General features: G+C 37.1%; 1 protein-coding gene across 1 annotated transcript in view; it reads left to right on the top strand.

The window, feature by feature from the left end:
* KCNB2 (potassium voltage-gated channel subfamily B member 2) overlaps window positions 1-17,264 on the top strand; it is a 410,457-nt gene that overhangs the window by 12,943 nt on the left and 380,250 nt on the right. The gene's annotated exons all lie outside the window — the stretch shown is intronic.

Genomic DNA, 17,264 nt, shown 5'->3' with positions numbered 1-17,264 from the left:
ATCTCACTGGGACCCCGGTACCAGCCATTTTCTGGACACTTCACCAACCGTTTTCTAGATCTCTCTCTTCTTCTGGACACTTCCTCCCATCCCTTCATCCAGAATTTTCCCACTATCCTTTCTCAAGGTGACAATGGATGATTCCAAAAGACAGAGGTAGTTCATTTTGCTGAACTGTTTAACTCTTGTTTGCCTCTGACTTGCCCAAGGGCACTTGCCAATAATAGCCAAATAGCCCATTATGTTTTTTTCTGAAATAAGAAAGCAATTCTTTCCCGAGGAGGACTTACTGCTTCTTATACTCTAACTGGCTGGAAATTGTAGCCAGCTTTTTACAAGTGCACATTCAGCTAATATTTATTAAACACTTTTCAGGTGTAAAGTACTCCGCTAGGTCATGAGGTTATACAAACTTAGTCCTTACCCTTGCGAGGCTTATGGTCTGCCTGAAAACAAACATAGAACCCCTAGATCCCTGGCAGTGCTAATTGTAGTGAGTTTGCCCCAGGTCCAAACAATTGATAATTCTTTGTGTTGTGGACATTTTGAAAGGGGTGGGGAGTAGCAGCATGCAGGCTGTGGTGTGCAGAATTGGGGAAGTTGAGACATTATGCTGTCATTATTTCCCAGAGATAAATTCTGTACTCTGCTTCTGGTCACTTAGTTATTTTTTGCAGACTCCAGGTCTTAAGCTATGTGGTTCTTTTTACACTTCCCACTCCTATTTTCTAACAGTCAGGAAAAGCCAGTCCTACAAGGAGATCAGCCAGGTATGGGAAAATGGCATCTGGAGAGAATAGACCAAATGACAGATGGAAGTCCCAGTAGACAGGAAGTTAGACTTTCTTCCTAGGGAATGTCCTGGCCGAATATGGTAAGCAGTATCTGGGAACAGGTGATATTTGGAGATTCAGACAGGCAGGCCTGACAGAGACAGGAAGGGTTAGAATGGTCCAGCCCCATAGGCTCAGAATGCTACCGCTGAAAGGGACGTAGAGTTTAGGAAGAAGCCTCTTTTAAGTAGCTAGCAGGTACCTACACAGTTAAGAGAGCTCCATTCTCAGGAAAACAGGGTGATGTTCACTTTATTAATGAGGGGATTCAGGCACAATGGACAGGACCATTTCTTATGCCATCACCAAAGCACCAATCCCACTTTCCTGAAGTTTCACTGTAGCTTACTATCTGGACTCTTAGGTTTTTTATCTTGTCCTTTCAAGTAATTAATTTTGCCCCCCCCCCTTTTTTTTTTTTTTTTTTTTTTTTTACAAAAAGCAAATCTGATTGTGTCACTCATTTACCTAAAACCCTTAAATGATTTCCCACTTTTCTTAGGATAAGGTCCTAAACCTTCAACTTAGGGGCCACCATATTCCTTCTTTATTTCCCAAAGCATCACTTGTAGAAGGCTGTTGTACATGATGGGCTCTGGTCAGTCTGGCCCCTGTCTGCCAGCACTATCTCAGGCACCACTCATCCCTTGTTTTGTGTTACAATTTCTGGCTTTATTTTAATTCATCTTAAGTGTCCTGAGCTTTCTTGCTAGAGGCCGTCATGCATAGTTACTTGGGATGCTCTCTCTTCCCACTTTCACCTAATACATTCTTACTCATGTCTCTGAACTCAGGTCAAAAATCACTTGCTCAAAGAAGTCTTCTTGGCTCCCAGAGCACGGAAGGTGTCTCATCATGCTGTCTTCTAGCACCCTGATTCCTTATGGCACTTACCCCAAATCTAACTTTAAATTTTCAGGCATTTACTCATTTAGTATCAGCTTTCTTGCACTAATATCAGCATCTTTTGCAAGAATATAAACTCAGTGAAGGCAGGGATTGCCCCTTTCATGCACTTCTTTATCCACAGCACCTCTCACAACTCCATGCACATAGCAGATGCTTATTATGTGTTTGTTGAATAAATGAGTGAAGGAATGGATGGAGCTGGGGCCCATGTCAAGTTCTAGGTCATAAAATGGAACCGGGAGCCCAGTTCCCAAGAATCGCTGTTCAACGTAGGGCAGGATAGAACCAGAGCAAGTCTGCCTGATCATGAAGCACCAAACCATGACCGTGCACTATTTACATTCATGAACTCTTTACATTCTTCTTGACAAGGACCAAGATGGTCCTAAAATCCAAGAGGAAATAGAGTTTGTAAGTGGAGGCCCAGGTATACCACTGCTGGGAATAGAAGTAGAAGTAGAAGGTGGTAGAAACACAGTCAAGGCAAAACATGGTGCTTCCAACAGAATTTTTTCTGTCATTCTTATTAAGAACAGAACTTATTTCTTATTTAAGAACAGAACTCAGCCTCATAACTTTAAAGGAAAGTTGTCTAGACCAGTGCTTCCCAATAGAACTTGATGTGATGATGGAAATGTTCTATATTTGTACTCTCCAATACAGTAGTCACTAGCCACATGAGCTATCAAATATTTGAAATATAACTTGAGAGACTGAGAAGTTGAATTTTAAATTTATTTATGTTGAAATAGCCACATGTGACTAGTGGCTACCATGCTACATAGTATATAGGTCTAGACTATTATTAGCATGAACTACCTTAAGAAACAGTTTCAAAAGCAGTATGGTTTAAATTTTAGACATATTCATTTACAACCAGTGTTGGCCTCCAGTTTACCATATAAACATGTAAGCAATCTCTGGTGCCCAGTGCCAGTTTGACTTTGATGTGTATCTCCTAGGTACATCCTATTGAAGGGATTTGAATGAACTATCTCGTATTTCTGTCCACTGGCACTGATCTTTATTGAGGGCATTTCTATCTTTAGGCAGGCTGTACAAAATGTGAAGTACTGTACACATGTAGAACACTTCCTCTATAAGTATCTATGTCATATGACTGTCTCACATCCACTTTTCCCAGGTAGGATTTTTTTTTTGTACCCTCCCCTCTTCTCTCTTTCTTACTGTTTCCTTTTTTAATGTCTAAGATGACACAGATACAACACTGTGTCCTTTAACAAGTTCCTTTTCTTTTGCATATTGATTTCTTTTCCTTTGTGCTTATTTCCAAAAGCTGTTTTATCAGTTCAGATCCTTAACAGCAAAGAAATTAAAAAAAAAAAAAAACACATACACACAGACCAAAAAACAGTTCAAATCATTAACAACAACAACAACAAAATCTCAGAAATGATGATAGATCTTGGCTTGCTGATTAGTACATTTTGGATATTGATCAGATATAATAATTTCAATATCAATATATGAAGAATTTAAAATAAGGCATTGCTCTTGGTTTTTCCCAGTTTTCACCTAGATAACATGGTAGTTGCATTTAATCCTTTGAAATTGCCCATTTGTCTGACTCTTGAGTTCTTTGCCCTGCTTTCCACAAATAAATAACTTTCCAGTGAGGAAATACCAGAATAACAGTGTGGTGTTTAGAAGGCAAAAATCTGAAATATCATAATAAAGTAACATTTTCAAAGAAAGAGTCTATCTTTACTCCTTTATCCCTAGTCTGAATAGCTTAGAACAAATGTGCCTCAGGGCTTTCATGCTAAATGTTCCCAGTTCATAAAATCGTGATTATTAATCAGGCTATCATTAAATATTAAGTTACTTTTGAGATAAATGTCATTTTAAATTTGGAATCCTACTTTTTTTTTTCTAAATCTAAGGAGAGCATTTTCATTAGGCTTTATGGAAAGAGTGCACATAGAAAGCTTAGAAGCTATTAAGAAGCTACTTCTTAAACTTGGCTTCTGGTTTCATTCGAGCCCAGCCAAATAGTTTCCAGAATAATAAACACAATTTGTAAACATCTATATAAAGCTAAAGTAGAACGTTATGGTCATCGTTTTTATCTTTTTTTTTAAATCTGGGGACCTATTTTATTGCAGGCATTTTATAACATTTGAAATACAGTGTTTGATGGGTAGCAGATGCTCAATAAATATTTGTTGAATGAGTTAACAAATTAATAAAACCTCAAAGAGTTTTTAAAATTACAAGTGGTGGCTAAGGCTATTGAATCCATAAGTGCGTACTATATTCCACAAAGCCCCATGAATTAAAATATCCTTGTCATTTGCTGGTACTTTATATTAGCTTCTCTTCTTTTACAGCAATATGTTTAAATCAGGGAGAGAGTTTCAACTAGGTGCAAGTTAAATACATATTCAAGTATGTTATCTGGGCCTACAAAACACATGCTAGAACACAAAACCAAAAGTTCCTGTAATATTCTTTGCAGTGATCCTGTGGGTTTCTTGAGAGCAAAGGGCTACTTTACCCAATTTTGCATCATCCCCCATGCTCAGTATTTAGTGACAGTCAAGTAACATTGTTTTGGAAGGAGGAGATGGAATGAGAGAGGAATAATGGATCTAAATCAGTATTCTTATTTATATTTCATGGTCTTTTTCCATTCTGACCATTATTGGAATAATAGAAATTATAGACTTATGTTGTAGCCCGGAATCATTAATAATAGGTTCAACTCGCCAGTATTTATAGGTTTCACTGGGTATGAGATAGTCAGATTACTCTTGCTTCACATTTTTTTCTTCCACTGTTTAAATTGTGTATTTATTTTTGGTGCTCTGCGGTAGCAAAGTCTAATACAAAGAACTGGATTCAGAAGCAGGAGCTTTAGCTACTGGCCCTGATGCTGAAAGGCCCTGGGAAGATTGTTTAAATCTACCAGTGTTTTTCACCCAGTTAGAGTGGACCCCTTCCAACTACTATACATTTTGTATTTTCAGCATTTAAAAAGTATTGGTAGGCATCTATTTTGACCATAAATCTTGAATACTAAGACAATTAGCATTACTTCTGAAAGTCACATACTAAAACTTAGTTTAGTTTTAAAAATTCAGAGCTGTCAAAACAGTTGCCAATTCTACCATCTCTATCCATAAGAGAATTGTCATGTGATAGTAAATGTTATACATGTCATTCAGGCCAAGGGGTAGACAAAATATTACAGGAATTATTTGTGGTTCACTCTCACCTTCGGTATCATGCTATTAGGATTGCTCAATATTGATCCCATATTTTTGCTCATTTATTATAGGCATCCAGAATCCTTCAATTCAAAGAAAATTCCCAGTGTCTTATAAAGGTCAAGAACATGGTCTTTGGATTAAGATAATGCTGGGTTAGAATTCTGGAGGCTGCACCTCCTAGTTGTGTTGTGAGCAAGAGACTTACCTTTCTGAGCCTCAGTTTCTTTACCTGTAAATAAAAGATAATAATACCCACCCCAAGGAGGGATGAGAAATAATGAGAATTCTCACCATGTGAATTGACTGCGATAAGCACAGTGGCTACATATAATAATCACTCAATATTTGGTAGGTGATGAAAGTGATAATCATTAACAAAATTCACAAAGCAAATGAGATCATAACTTTGGCTCTCCTTCAGATACAACTCTAAGAATATCCCTACCTTCTAGGAAATGTAAATTTTACTTATGGGCATTTTGATCTTAAGCTGAAATAAAATCCAAATTGTAAATTTGTGAATCCATCACAATAGCTTATTTTACACCGACATGTTCTTTTATTATAATCCTGACTACATGCAGCTTGCAAAGATGAAAAACAGTGCTTTAAATATCACCATCTCTAAATCCAGAAAAACTAGTTCTTTCCTTGAAGAAAAAAAAAAATGAAAAAACACATAACAATATTAAAGAAGAATTTTTTAAAGGAAAATAGAATCCATAATTTTACAACCCTTAACCACACTACTCCTTTCAGTGAGAATAATAGCCTTCGTTTATTTTTGAATATTTTCTCCCTTTGTCCATAGTAACATTCTCTGTTATATACTGTTGCAACCATAATTATTATGATTTTTACACACTGTTTTTCTCATTGTTTATTTCAAGACTGCATCATCTGGTACAAGTCACGTGAACTCAGGGCTTCAGTTGGTCCATCTGTGGTCCCTAATTTTTACATTTTTATTTTAGAAAATGTTGATGGAAATTGATGAGTTCATGTTCCTCACCAAATGCTTTGATATTTTCTTATCAAATTTTGCTGAATTGTATTTCTAGCAGTAAATTTAACATCCTAAGATTCATAGATGCTAGTAGGTCATCTTGCCCATCTGCCTTTTTTACCATTAATTATTTATTATTGTTGTAGCTTTCCAGTGTTTTACACAACAGAGACACATGGTAGGTTGAGCGAGGGGGCAGGGGTGAGGGAAGGAATATTTATAAAGTGCCATACACAGATGGATGGTTAAAAAATGCTGTTTAATGATCCTCTCTAATGACAAGGATGGATGGAAAACATTATTCCCAAGGAATATGGAGATGGTGGTGTCTATAGTTCAGGGAACCTCTTCCCTTTTCTGTCTAATAATGAATAGAAATAATATTTAATAATGAATAGAAAAAAATCAAGCATACAATCGATTGTGACAAAGTTCAATTTTTAAATTAATTCCATAATATCATTGATTTGTTAGAAACTCGTTTTTCATGCTTGAATCTAGAACACAGTGTTTTGAGTATGAGTAGTCAGAGAAAGAAAAATCGGGACCTCCAGTTGATGCTATGCCGAGTGTCCCAAGGTAAATTTTGGAAGCGGTTTGCTTTGAGGCTGAAGGTATGGTATCTTAGTCCTTTGAGGCTATTACTACAGGATATCTTAGACTAGGTAACTTATAAAGAGCAGAAATTTATTTCTCACAGTTCTGGAGGATGGGAAGTTCAAGATCAAGGTGCTGGCAGATTTAGTGTCTGGTGAGGGCCTCTTCCTTAGAGATGGTGTCTTCTTGCTGTGTCAAGGACACAGGCCGCTCTCTGGGGCCTGTTCTGTAGACACTAATCCCATTCATGAGGGCCCTGCTCTCATGACCTAATCACCCCCAAAAGGTCCCACCTCTTAATACCATCAGCTTGGGAAGCAGGATTTCAACATAGGAGTTCTGATGGGATGCAAGCATTCAGACCATAGCACATGGCCACCTGTGTATTGTGATTAGAATATACCAGGAAAGACTCTCACCTTTCCCCTCACATGATTTTCCCATCCCAGTTACTGTCCAGCATGTATTTCCATTATTATAGGATTATTCCTTTGAGGCTTCACATGGAAATACATTCTATTATTTAGAAAGAGAAGAGATCATTGTTGACAGGTATAAGCTTACATTTTGAAGAAAGAAAATGGACTCACTAACTTTGATACGTTCTTCTCTTTTACTTTTCTTTATTTTTTTAATTGGTGGAAATGCCATCATATTGAAGAGGCCCTCACCAGACATGAAAGCTGAGAAATGGAAAATTCACTTGTATAACATTTTAAACTTAAGAAATTTACCACAGTCAACTTTTTCCTATTCCTCATCAGTCCAGTCGAAGATGTAAATGAGTAGTATTCACACAGAAATCTCACAGAACCATAAAATCACAGTGACAGAAGGCACTTGAGGGCCATCTTGTCAACCTCCACAGACTAGGAGTTTCTCCTGTGTATACCTGACGGGTGATCACCTGGGTCTACATGAACACTGCCAGGCAGTGGGCCTGGTAGTTTTTTGAGGTAGCACTGTCCATTGTTGGGCAACAATAATTACTAGAGAGTTTTATATATGTACAAATTATTCTCTACCTAGTTCCAGGAAATCCAGCTCTTATTTTTAACCCAGGCCTTGTTAAAGTTGGCAAATAAAGGTCATCAGAACTTTAAATAAATTGGAGGTTATCCATAATAACTGGTAGTATTATATTATGTTAACCAAAATATCTAACAAAACAAACAAGATACTAGTTCTTTGAAATTTATTACTTATTCATTCATTTCTTGGGGGGTAGTCCACAACATGTGTTAAGCATTCATATTAGGTGACACACTAGCTAGGTACAAAAGATGCAAATATGGATACAGAGATGTTTGTCAATTTTAGTAACTCATATCAAGTAGATGTTTCCAGGTTTAAGCCCTCATGGCAACTTGTACTTTGCTGTTGTTGCTTTTATTAGAATTGTAGTTAGTTGCTTGCATGTTTGTAGAATATCTGTTTACCTCCATGAGAGTGTAAGCTGCACCATGTCAGAGACTGTGCCTCAAGCAGCATAGGGGTTCATACATATTTGCTGCATGATAAGAAAGGATTCTAATTGAATAGTTATAATGAGAAAAGCATTATAATAGATAAAACAAACTTCTAACCCACTGAAGCAGGAAAGATTAATTCTTTCTGGGAAGGTACTTATTTTTTATCTTGAATAATGAGTAAAAGTTTATTAGGTGGAAAATGCGGAAAAGAATATTTCATACATAGGAGTCATATTGAATTTGGGGAATGGCAGGTAACATGAGGTAGCAGGAGTAAGAGGAAACTGAATTTTAAATAAATAAGGAAGGAAGTAATTAAACCTGATTATTTACTTTTTTAGTCAACTAATATTTATTGCATGTCACTTGGGACACAATGATGAATAAGATCAGATGTGATCCCTGCCCTCCAGGAACTTAGAATCTAGTGAAGAAGATGGATATTTATCAAATAATCAAAGTAATCATCCCAACAAATATAAAATTGATGTTGTGACAAATGCTACTAGGATGAAAGGTACCTGGTTCTATAAGTTCTTACAATAAGAGGATTATTGTATTGTCAAGGAGGTCAGGGGAAAATAAGATGTGATCCTTGAGTTGATATCTGAAGGTGAAGAGGGGAAAGAAAGATGTACAAATTCCCTATGTATTTGGGAATTTGTACAATTTGTACAAGAGGGAGAATAGCACATTAAATAAATGAAAGAAGGATCTACAACGGAGTTGGGGGTGGGGGACAGCAAGGGACATGTAGAAGCACAGAAGTAAGTGAAAGATAGACCTTGCAGTCTTTGTATAGTGTTGTGTCTTTTTTTTTTTCTTTATTTTATTTTATTTATTTATTTTTTGGAAATGGAGTCCTGCTCTGTTTCCCAGGATGGAGTGCAATGGTGTGATCTCGGCTCACTGCAACCTCCACTACCCAGGTTCAAGCAATTCTCCTGCCTCAGCCTCTTGAGTAGCTGGGATTACAGGCGTGCGCTACTACGCCCGGCTAATTTTTGTATTTTTAATAGAGACAGGGTTTCACCGTGTTTCCCAGGCTGATCTGGAACTCTTGAGCTCAGACGAATCACCTGCCTCAGCCCCCTAAAGTGCTGGGATTACAAATGTGAGCCACCGCACCCAGCCAGTGTTGTGTCTTAATCCTGAGAGCCAGAAAGCCATGGACGCATCTTCTATAAGAGATGGCGCTGACCTCCTGGTGTTTGGGCTGTAGTGTGCAGAGCTGACTGGAGAGATCCAAGGCAGAAGGAGGTTGTTATCATCAAAACCAGTGCTAGGGAAGCAGAGGTAAGGAAAGAGCAGTTCTGGGAAGTGCACCTCTCTTTGCAAGAACACAATTAAGTTGCCTCACTGCGGCCATTACCCTTTACTGAAGCAAACAATATGTAGGAGATAATTCATCTCAACTTGGTGTAGTTTGGATTAGTATTTTGACATGGGGTGTAGATTAAGAAATAAAAGGTTTTTAAAACTCTGACTAGAAGGTGAATGGCAAATAATAATGAGGTGGGATTTAATGGAAAGAGACTTTTATAGACAACTAGAGATCTGGGTTCTAGTTCAAGCTCAGCAACTATCAACTGAGGTCAGCCAAGTCATGTGACCTCAGTGAGTCTCAGTTTTAAAAGATGTAAATAAAGAAATTGGACCAGATCATATCTAAACTCCCTTCTGCCACATTCTGTGATTTTAGTCTCAAAACATGGAAGTATATAAAGCATGGTGTAATACTTAAGTCATAGAGACTTCTCAGTATTTGAGCTTTTAATACAGGCACATTACCTATAGCATGTTTGAGTATGGAGAAATAGGAACAGAATGATAATTTAAAGTGTATTTTTACTATGAGACAGAGCCCAACTGAGAAACGGTCCTTGTTCAAGAATATTACTACTAAACATTTCAGACCAATCATTACACGATCTAAAAGTTAATTTTTACTGGAAGAGACCTTACAGATTGTTCAAATCCTATCCAAATTTCATGAAGATTTCCATATTTGGTTTCATAGAGGTAAGTCTGTCTTATGCCAACCATCCAAATGGAATGTAAAATTTATGTCATTCACCCAAATCGTGGATTGTATCATCCACATGGAATACCAGGTAGTGACTGAAGTTCGTGATTTATTTTTCAGGATATTACTGGGTGGCCCATGGTTTCCCATTCCTTTCAGTAGTACCAGTAGATTCTCTGTTGGTTGCCTTCCTTATTTTTTTCATCACCTTTCATCTTTATCCCCTTCACTACACCGTGAGTCTGGGAAGACTTGCAAAAGGAAAGATTTAGAAGGACACATCTTGGGTGCCAATATAAAGGGCACTTTTACCATCATAATAGAAAACCCAGTAGCTGAATAGCTGAATGTGGATATAAAAGTTTGAGCCCTTTTCTGTGTGCCTTTTGAAGCATACTAAAAATTTCCAGCCATCACAATACCTTGTAGTCTATAAAAGGTCCAAGATGCTTTATAATTCAATATTATATTTTTCAGAATAAAGAAGGGTTTTTTTTTTTCTGGTCAGCTATGTTTTATAAAAGGCAATGTTTCTAAAAACCAAATCTGGTGTTTTATTCTGTAATTTTAGTGAATTTTAGTGAACATATATGTTTAGGGCCTAATTATTTAAATAATTATCCTGATGAAGAAAAATTATATTATGGGTCTAAACAAAATAGTTTATTTATAAATTTGGAGACAGCTATGATATTGAAAGATGCTCATATTACATATCCTATTTATTACTTGTCTTGTCCCCTTCTTATTGCAACACAATGCTTCCTTTGACCACTGAAAGGAAAGCTTTTAGGATTTCATCTGAGTGTATCTAAAAAAAGCATCGGTTATATCAAGGATAAAAGTTCTAATTTTTTTTTTTTTTTTTTTTTTTTTGAGACAGAATCTCACTCTGTCACCAGGCTGGAGTAGTGGTGCAGTCTCGACTCACTGCAACCTCTGCCTCCCGGGTTCAAGCAATTTTCCTGCCTCAGCCTCCCAAGTGGCTGGACTACAGGTGTGCACCACCACTCCCAGCTAATTTTTGTATTTTTTGTAGAGATGGGGTTTCACCACTTTGGCCAGGATGGTCTCTATCTCTTGACCTCATGATCTGCCCACCTTGGCCTCCCAAAAAAGTTCTGATTTTTTTTAAAAACTAAGGAGTATATACTTGTCCTAAAGTTAAGGAAGAAATTGATATTAGCAGCCTTTGATTGCAGAAAAGAAATGTCACCTTCCACTTTCTGAGGACAAGGACAGCATTTCAGTTATTCCTAGAATTTTATATATTAAAAATAATAAATAGTATGAAATTTATTAAACACTTCTGACCAGGTTCTAAAGTAATGCAGGTTGCAGGTTTGTTGAATTTCTTAGAATAGCTGAAAATTTCCAGGACTTTACTTTAAATATATATACTTTAAATATATATATATTTTATATATATATATACACACACATTTTATATATATATATAATATATACATATGTTTTTAGGTTGTTATAATGTTACTGGTTTTTTATTAGTAAATTTTGGAGGTGCTTTAAAAATTGCAGCCAACAATGGAATTAAAAAATATACACTGATTTAATCTTCAGCTAACAGTTACGATGCCTTTCTCTTCAGATACCTACTGCAGATCATCTTGTGGTTCTCTGAAATATAGTTTCTACAGAAACTTATTACTTAATGCTGTACATGAAAATTTAAGAAAATGCCTTAGAGCTATGTATGCAGTGATACAGACTTAAAGGTCTCAGAGCTGTTTGTTTGCAGTGCCTGCTCAGCATGTTCTAGCAACACAAAAATGAAATGTTAAACATCGCTTACATCTTTAGAAAGGTTTGCTTTTTATCTTCACAGGATCGCACATGTGACTTACCCTGCCTGGCTCCATGAAGTGTCAGGTGTATGACATAATGCTAGTATTTTTGAGACTACAGTAAACCCCACTCCCCCTCCAAACCTGGAGCCTCAAGCTGTAATTAAGATGCCATGATGAGAAAGTTGTGTTTTGTCAGTTTTGGCCCTGAGCGGGTGGCAGCATAATGCCACGCTGCTGTAGAAGCAGGGTGCAGCTGTGCAAAACTCAAATGTTTGTTGTTGTTGTTTACAGAGCCGCTTTTTTTTTTTTTTTTTTTTCTAGAAGACTAATGAAGGGATATTGAGTACATTCGCGCTGGCTGACTGATTGTAGCAAGCTTAACTTTCAATTGATTGAATGAGGTGAAATAAATCAACAAACTGCTGAAAGAAAATATTCACTAAGATTTTGCCCTTGACATGAAAACATGTGTTCTGAGGTCTCAAACAAAAGTGTCTTCTGTTTATACTGACAATTTATGTTTACAAATTATTCACAGTTGCATAATATCTACACAATTTAAGCACTGAATTATTGCATTTTATATTACACTTCTATACAGAATTGAACTGCGTGATTATGGGATAAAAATCATTATGATAGACATAAATTCACTTACAAAAGTATGATGAGAAAATACATCATCTCCACTTTAATTACTGAGATTAAAAACGTAAATTTTGCGAACGCTCTAGGGTCGTAAAACACAATAAATACCCTTACCCACAGGGAACTGGCAGACTCATTGCTAGAAGTACAATTTATATGGCAGAAAAGGACATAAATTTAAAATGAAAAGTTAACGATAGAAAATTAAACACTAAATAAAATAAATGACACTTTCATGATGTTCTGAAGGTAGTCTGTTTCAAGCCATGATAAATATGAAAGTAAAGGTTCTTGAAATGAAATATGAAAACCATCTTCCTCAAGAAACTAGACATGGAAAATGTTTCATTGACTGTGAAGCAGCATGATAGCTTTATTTCTATCTGAAGTAAGGATGGTGATTGGAGGGCATGGGGAGGTAAAAGGAGCAGAATCGCAGTGAAAGGAAAAAATTAATTAAGTGTCATAGGAGATTAAAGAATTTTAGCCATGGACATGCCACCACTTAATGGGTGAAGAAATTAAAGTTCAATTAGCAATTGAGGGCAATGCGGAACTGAGGTGTTCTGAGCCTCAGACAGAGCCCCTTTTATGAGTCCATAGACCTCCAACTCTGTTTAGATGTTTTTATCTCCTGGAAGGTATTTTCAGCCCAGGAGGCCTCTATATTAGCATTGGCTACAGTAAACTTAATGAAGTATGTATAAGTCTGAAAAAATATAGTTTGGTTTTGTGCTTGTTTAAGGGGCTGTGAGGATGGAAAGATCTAGGGATCAGGACAGGAAAGGAGGGAAAGCAAAGGAAGAAAGATAGGTAGCATGTGGCATAACAGACATGGGGGAAAGTAAGAGAGAAACCCACAGAAGAAGAAATAGAAGGGAGAAAGGCAAGCAAGCAAGCAGAAAGGTTCAGTGAGTTTCAAAGGCACTGTTGATCAGGGCTTATGCTCTGCAGCTTGCATTTATTATAGGCTTATTCTGAAGGCTTGATTAACTTTTGGAACACTATTCACAGCTCTTCAACTGCTCAGGAACTTATGCCTTTGAGCCTGCGCTCTTTATCAGGTAACAAGCAGAACATTCTGCCCAGAGAGAATAAAAAATCTTTTAACCATGTTAACAATAATGAGAGCAGGTCATCTTTAAATCTTAAGAAAATCAAATCAACAGGCCGTTTTCTCACCCTTAGTTTCTCTATCCCTGCTATCAAGAAAGGGCATTGAATTTCAGTGTGTCTTTTTTTGCAGGACTTGTAATCAACACTGGATTTCTTATAATAGAAAGTTCTTGATCAGTGAAGAAGATGTTTTGAAATTTAAGTCTTATGACCTCTCTTCACTTGAGACATACACCCTACAAAAAGGAAAATTCACTATACACAATGCACGTGAAATTATTTAAGACAAATAGTGACCTACCAGTGACTATGATATAGCATTTCCTTTTTTAATGACTTCTTCAAAATTGCAAGGCACACCATGCCCTTCACCACAAACAAATGACATATTTGTGTCATTCTGGAGTTAATTCTCTTCCTGGAAAACCTCTTATCTGATATTATAATCAGTTCAAAAATGATTTATCTTCATATTAGCATAAGACATGGTGGTGTTCAAGAAAAGTACATTTATTTTATTTGTATTTGTATTCAAATTCAAACTGCATCAGCTCACAGTTTGTTATTTATGTGGACAATTCGATGATTGATTGTTGAGATGTCAGTGTACCTACAACTAAGTTGTTTAGTGGAGACTCCATATTCAGATGAATCACTAGAATTGCCCCATCTCTAATATTTTCAGCTGTTTTTGCCTGATCCTGATAGTGTTGCTCAATTTTTAACATATATATGGTTCATCATCACCTGAATATAAAATTAGAACATGAACATCAGTGGCACCAAAGACAGATGCTATGAGGTGCCTGTTACGTGTAGGTTCAGTGCTCAGTAGAGAAAAGTTTGGACCCACAATCCCAGGCCTTTACTTATAATTCAATGGGAAAGACAGAACATATATGTAAAGAGAAAATTTAAAAGCTAGACTTTATTTAATAGAAACTAATATAGCTTTAATCTTAGTTTTCTTTCAGTGCTTGGAAACCAAACTTTAGGAAGAAATATGAATATTCTTATTCTATTCAGATATACCTCCTTGTAGTGAGCATTTCACATAAACAATCTCATCTAATCATCATAATACTGTGCATGAAATAGATACCATTGTCTTTATTTTGTAAATTAGAAAATTCAAGCCCAGAGAATTTAAGTTGCTTACTCAGTCATTATAGATATTCTTATTTTTGTAAATATAAGCATTTTTGTCATGTGTGATGAAAGTGTGTGTGTGTGTGTGTATGCTGAAAATATTCCTGTAACTCTGTAGTTGAAAAAACTCCTGCTGCAAGTATATTTATTGGCCACATTTGAAATAATTCTTATATAGTCCATCTACATTTTTCATTACGTTGTCTTGTATTCATTCAAGAGGATCTTTGGCCTCCAGATGGAGAAATAAATTTAACTTGCAGGATGGAGAAGCCAGGGGCATGCAGAAATTGGTGTGTATCTTAAAAGAGAGTTCTAATTATAAGGACCTCTTAAATCTAATAGTTTTTCCCTTTAGTATAAGCTGTTTACTGTGTGAAACATGATGTTTTATATTAAAGGTGGTATTCTGGATGAATTGCTTGAAGCTCTATGATTTTCTGCAAAAACATTATAGGGGAAGATAACTAAGAAGATGCTTGCTGCTACAGATCAGAATAACAGATCAATAAGAGGGACTACAAGAGCAGTAATACTTTAAAGAATTAGTACACAGGAGAAAAGAGCCGTGAAGCAGAAGAATACACACACATACACACACACACGCACACACACAACACCCACAAATGTTCTGATGTATATTATATATACATAACATATAAACACAGATGCATTTTAAATAAGTGATCCCAATAACTCCATGTTTGCATCTTCTGGCCACATAGATTACTTTGGTCAGCTCTCTTGTGGAAAATAATTATGGAATGGATTAACTGTTTAATATTTATTAAACTCCTACACTGTATAAGCACTGTGCTTGGTGATAGGAACATAATAATAGAAAAGATGGTCTTTGTCCTCAGGAGTTCCCAGCATACTATGGGAAAGGTATATTGCAATGGTATGGTGGAAGTTTCATGATCCCACAGCGGGAATATTATGGAGAGCTTTCTGGAGGAGGTGAGGTTTGAGCTGAGTCTTGAAAAGCAAGTACTGGTTAGTCAGAAGGAAACAAGAAAGATGTTTCCAGAACACAATATGGAAAGGCCAGGAGCTTGAAAGGGAATGTTGTGTGTAGTCTGGGGTTGCTGGAATATAGTGATGAGGGAAAGATGAAAAGTGAAGGTGGAGAGGAGGCTGGACCTACTAGGACTAACTAGGCTTTAAAGTGCTGGTAGGACTTCAAAAATAAAATTCCAATAATGATGACATTTTGCAGGATTTAAAGCATGTGAGTGGCAAGGTCAAATTTGTGTCTTAGCAGAGCATTCTAATAGCTATGTGGAAAATGGTTTTTAGGTGGACAAGACTCGAGTTTGGGATCCAATTTAAGGCTGTATTAGAAGTGTAGGCAAGGCTGGCCGATTGCTTAAGCTTGGGAATTTCAGACCAGCCTGGGAAATATAGTGAGACCCTGTCTCTAAAAAAAAAAAAAAAAAAAAAAAAAAAAAAAAAAAAAAAAAAAAATTTAGCCTGGCATGGTGGTGCAAGCCTGTAGTCCCGGCTACGTGGAAAGCTGAGGTGAGAGGATCACTTGAGCCCGGGAGGCAGAAGTTGCAGTGAGCTGAGATTGTGCCACTGCACTCCAGCCTGGGCTACAGAATGAGACTCTGTTTAAAAAAAAAAAAGAAAGGAAAAGAAGTCTAGGCAAGTGATGCTGAGGATTCAAACCAGCATTGTGGTAATGGGAACCTTCGTAACAGTGTTGGAGGCGTTAAGCAATGGTTAGGAGGTATAATTGGTAAGACTTGGTGCTTATTTGGATGTGGACGGACGGATCGGGACTTCACAGGGTTTTAGTGAGGGTGACTGGGTATGGGATGGGGAAGGCCATAAATCTGAGATGGAGAATGATCAGGAACTGGTTGAGGAGATTGGCACCTTGGTCAGTTTAGCTTAAGATGTCTGTGGTTTATCTAGAAGGAGTTCATCAGGGCAAGGTGCAGTGGCTCACCCTGTAATCCTAGTACTTTGGAACACTGAGGCAGGTGGATTGCTTGCACCCTGGAGTTCAAGACCAGCCTGGGCAACATGGAGAAACCCCGTCTCTACAAAAAATACAAGAATTAGCCAGGTGTGGTGGCATTTCCCAGGTACCTGGGAGGCTGAGGTGGGAGGATCATCTGAGTCCAGGAGATCAAGGCTGCAATGAGCTGTGATGGTGCCACTGCACTCCAGCCTGGGTCACAGAGAGAGACCCTGTCTCAAAAAAAAGAGTTGATCAAGCACATGGATATTTTAGTCTGCAGCTTGAAAAAGAGGTCTCTCATGACATGTTTGGGAGTTGCCCGCCTATAGGTATATATCATTGAATGCACAGCCTCTTCTGTGTAGTACATTGTGTTGTCTTTTCCCCCCTTTCCTATATCCTAAAGGAAAGATGTCTATCTCCAAAACTATCTAGTCGTTAATATTGTACCTTCTGGTTGTATTCAGTCATTAATATTGTACCTTCTGGTTGTAACAA

The sequence above is a fragment of the Macaca thibetana genome, chromosome 8, assembly GCF_024542745.1.
Source record: "Macaca thibetana thibetana isolate TM-01 chromosome 8, ASM2454274v1, whole genome shotgun sequence".
NCBI classification, from domain to species: domain Eukaryota; kingdom Metazoa; phylum Chordata; class Mammalia; order Primates; family Cercopithecidae; genus Macaca; species Macaca thibetana.
This window is presented reverse-complemented; position numbering and strand designations above follow the sequence as displayed.